Below are 5,074 nucleotides of genomic sequence, written 5' to 3' on the forward strand. Positions count from 1 at the left end.
TCGAAATTTCTCCCAGACGTGGTCCTATACTGGCTGAACAAGACACAGCAGTCCGCATTGGATTCGGGTGAAATTTGTATTTTTGGTGAATATTTTAGTGAAAATCTTCCATTTTTCATGAAAACCTCGGCCGATTTTTTTCAATAGCTTCCAGGTCTTTGGACCCATTGACTCGAAATTTCTCCCAGACGTGGTCCTATACTGGCTGAACGAGACACAGCAGTCCCCATTGGATTCTGGTGAAATTTGTATTTTTGGTGAATATTTTAGTGAAAGGGGGCCATTTTTAATGAAAACCTCGGCCGATTTTTTCAATAGCTTCCAGGTCTTTGGACCCATTGACTCGAAATTTCTCCCAGATGTGGTCCTATACTGGCTGAACGAGACACAGCAGTCCCCATTGGATTCATGAAAACCTCGGCCAATTTTTTCAATAGCTTCCAGGTCTTTGGACCCATTGACTCGAAATTTCTCCCGGACGTGGTCCTATACTGGCTGAACGAGACACAGCAGTCCCCATTGGATTCAGGTGAAATTTGTATTTTTGGTGAATATTTTAGTGAAAATCTTCCATTTTTCATGAAAACCTCGGCCGATTTTTTCAATAGCTTCCAGGTCTTTGGACCCATTGACTCGAAATTTCTCCCACACGTGGTCCTATACTGGCTGAACGAGACACAGCAGTCCCCATTGGATTCATGAAAACCTCGGCCGATTTTTTCAATAGCTTCCAGGTCTTTGGACCCATTGACTCGAAATTTCTCCCAGACGTGGTCCTATACTGGCTGAACGAGACACAGCAGTCCCCATTGGATTCGGGTGAAACTTGTATTTTTGGTGAATATTTTAGTGAAAATCTGCCATTTTTCATGAAAACCTCGGCCGATTTTTTCAATAGCTTCCAGGTCTTTGGACCCATTGACTCGAAATTTCTCCCAGACGTGGTCCTATACTGGCTGAACGAGACACAGCAGTCCGCATTGGATTCGGGTGAAATTTGTATTTTTGGTGAATATTTTAGTGAAAATCTTCAATTTTTCAGGAAAACCTCTGCCGATTTTTTCAATAGCTTCCAGGTCTTTGGACCCATTGACTCGAAATTTCTCCCAGACGTGGTCCTATACTGGCTGAATGAGACACAGCAGTCCGCATTGGATTCGGTTAAAATTTGTATTTTTGGTGAATATTTTAGTGAAAGGGGGCCATTTTTAGTGAAAACCTCGGCCGATTTTTTCAATAGCTTCCAGGTCTTTGGACCCATTGACTCGAAATTTCTCCCAGACGTGGTCCTATACTGGCTGAACGAGACACAGCAGTCCGCATTGGATTCGGGTGAAATTTGTATTTTTGGTGAATATTTTAGTGAAAATCTTCCATTTTTCAGGAAAACCTCGGCCGATTTTTTCAATAGCTTCCAGGTCTTTGGACCCATTGACTCGAAATTTCTCCCAGACGTGGTCCTATACTGGCTGAACGAGACACAGCAGTCCCCATTGGATTCGGGTGAAACTTGTATTTTTGGTGAATATTTTAGTGAAAATCTGCCATTTTTCATGAAAACCTCGGCCGATTTTTTCAATAGCTTCCAGGTCTTTGGACCCATTGACTCGAAATTTCTCCCAGACGTGGCCCTATACTGGCTGAACGAGACACAGCAGTCCCCATTGGATTCGGGTGAAATTTGTATTTTTGGTGAATATTTTAGTGAAAGGGGGCCATTTTTCATGAAAACCTCGGCCGATTTTTTCAATAGCTTCCAGGTCTTTGGACCGATTGACTCGAAATTTCTCCCAGACGTGGTCCTATACTGGCTGAACAAGACACAGCAGTCCGCATTGGATTCGGGTGAAATTTGTATTTTTGGTGAATATTTTAGTGAAAATCTTCCATTTTTCATGAAAACCTCGGCCGATTTTTTCAATAGCTTCCAGGTCTTTGGACCCATTGACTCGAAATTTCTCCCAGACGTGGTCCTATACTGGCTGAACGAGACACAGCAGTCCCCATTGGATTCTGGTGAAATTTGTATTTTTGGTGAATATTTTAGTGAAAGGGGGCCATTTTTAATGAAAACCTCGGACGATTTTTTCAATAGCTTCCAGGTCTTTGGACCCATTGACTCGAAATTTCTCCCAGATGTGGTCCTATACTGGCTGAACGAGACACAGCAGTCCCCATTGGATTCATGAAAACCTCGGCCAATTTTTTCAATAGCTTCCAGGTCTTTGGACCCATTGACTCGAAATTTCTCCCGGACGTGGTCCTATACTGGCTGAACGAGACACAGCAGTCCCCATTGGATTCAGGTGAAATTTGTATTTTTGGTGAATATTTTAGTGAAAATCTTCCATTTTTCATGAAAACCTCGGCCGATTTTTTCAATAGCTTCCAGGTCTTTGGACCCATTGACTCGAAATTTCTCCCACACGTGGTCCTATACTGGCTGAACGAGACACAGCAGTCCCCATTGGATTCTGGTGAAATTTGTATTTTTGGTGAATATTTTAGTGAAAGGGGGCCATTTTTAATGAAAACCTCGGCCGATTTTTTCAATAGCTTCCAGGTCTTTGGACCCATTGACTCGAAATTTCTCCCAGATGTGGTCCTATACTGGCTGAACGAGACACAGCAGTCCCCATTGGATTCATGAAAACCTCGGCCAATTTTTTCAATAGCTTCCAGGTCTTTGGACCCATTGACTCGAAATTTCTCCCGGACGTGGTCCTATACTGGCTGAACGAGACACAGCAGTCCCCATTGGATTCAGGTGAAATTTGTATTTTTGGTGAATATTTTAGTGAAAATCTTCCATTTTTCATGAAAACCTCGGCCGATTTTTTCAATAGCTTCCAGGTCTTTGGACCCATTGACTCGAAATTTCTCCCACACGTGGTCCTATACTGGCTGAACGAGACACAGCAGTCCCCATTGGATTCATGAAAACCTCGGCCGATTTTTTCAATAGCTTCCAGGTCTTTGGACCCATTGACTCGAAATTTCTCCCAGACGTGGTCCTATACTGGCTGAACGAGACACAGCAGTCCCCATTGGATTCGGGTGAAACTTGTATTTTTGGTGAATATTTTAGTGAAAATCTGCCATTTTTCATGAAAACCTCGGCCGATTTTTTCAATAGCTTCCAGGTCTTTGGACCCATTGACTCGAAATTTCTCCCAGACGTGGTCCTATACTGGCTGAACGAGACACAGCAGTCCCCATTGGATTCGGGTGAAATTTGTATTTTTGGTGAATATTTTAGTGAAAGGGGGCCATTTTTCATGAAAACCTCGGCCGATTTTTTCAATAGCTTCCAGGTCTTTGGACCGATTGACTCGAAATTTCTCCCAGACGTGGTCCTATACTGGCTGAACAAGACACAGCAGTCCGCATTGGATTCGGGTGAAATTTGTATTTTTGGTGAATATTTTAGTGAAAATCTTCCATTTTTCATGAAAACCTCGGCCGATTTTTTCAATAGCTTCCAGGTCTTTGGACCCATTGACTCGAAATTTCTCCCAGACGTGGTCCTATACTGGCTGAACGAGACACAGCAGTCCCCATTGGATTCTGGTGAAATTTGTATTTTTGGTGAATATTTTAGTGAAAGGGGGCCATTTTTAATGAAAACCTCGGCCGATTTTTTCAATAGCTTCCAGGTCTTTGGACCCATTGACTCGAAATTTCTCCCAGATGTGGTCCTATACTGGCTGAACGAGACACAGCAGTCCCCATTGGATTCATGAAAACCTCGGCCAATTTTTTCAATAGCTTCCAGGTCTTTGGACCCATTGACTCGAAATTTCTCCCGGACGTGGTCCTATACTGGCTGAACGAGACACAGCAGTCCCCATTGGATTCAGGTGAAATTTGTATTTTTGGTGAATATTTTAGTGAAAGGGGGCCATTTTTAATGAAAACCTCGGCCGATTTTTTCAATAGCTTCCAGGTCTTTGGACCCATTGACTCGAAATTTCTCCCAGACGTGGTCCTATACTGGCTGAACGAGACACAGCAGTCCGCATTGGATTCGGGTGAAATTTGTATTTTTGGTGAATATTTTAGTGAAAGGGGGCCATTTTTAGTGAAAACCTCGGCCGATTTTTTCAATAGCTTCCAGGTCTTTGGACCCATTGACTCGAAATTTCTCCCAGACGTGGTCCTATACTGGCTGAACGAGACACAGCAGTCCGCATTGGATTCGGGTGAAATTTGTATTTTTGGTGAATATTTTAGTGAAAATCTTCCATTTTTCAGGAAAACCTCGGCCGATTTTTTCAATAGCTTCCAGGTCTTTGGACCCATTGACTCGAAATTTCTCCCAGACGTGGTCCTATACGGGCTGAACGAGACACAGCAGTCCGCATTGGATTCGGGTGAAATTTGTATTTTTGGTGAATATTTTAGTGAAAATCTTCCGTTTTTCATGAAAACCTCGGCCGATTTTTTCAATAGCTTCCAGGTCTTTGGACCCATTGACTCGAAATTTCTCCCACACGTGGTCCTATACTGGCTGAACGAGACACAGCAGTCCCCATTGGATTCATGAAAACCTCGGCCGATTTTTTCAATAGCTTCCAGGTCTTTGGACCCATTGACTCGAAATTTCTCCCAGACGTGGTCCTATACTGGCTGAACGAGACACAGCAGTCCCCATTGGATTCGGGTGAAATTTGTATTTTTGGTGAATATTTTAGTGAAAGGGGGCCATTTTTCATGAAAACCTCGGCTGATTTTTTCAATAGCTTCCAGGTCTTTGGACCGATTGACTCGAAATTTCTCCCAGACGTGGTCCTATACTGGCTGAACAAGACACAGCAGTCCGCATTGGATTCGGGTGAAATTTGTATTTTTGGTGAATATTTTAGTGAAAATCTTCCATTTTTCATGAAAACCTCGGCCGATTTTTTCAATAGCTTCCAGGTCTTTGGACCCATTGACTCGAAATTTCTCCCAGACGTGGTCCTATACTGGCTGAACGAGACACAGCAGTCCCCATTGGATTCGGGTGAAACTTGTATTTTTGGTGAATATTTTAGTGAAAATCTGCCATTTTTCATGAAAACCTCGGCCGATT

This window comes from Pagrus pagrus (genome assembly GCF_965226575.1).
Source record: "Pagrus pagrus genome assembly, contig: HAP1_SCAFFOLD_71, whole genome shotgun sequence".
Lineage (NCBI taxonomy): Eukaryota > Metazoa > Chordata > Actinopteri > Spariformes > Sparidae > Pagrus > Pagrus pagrus.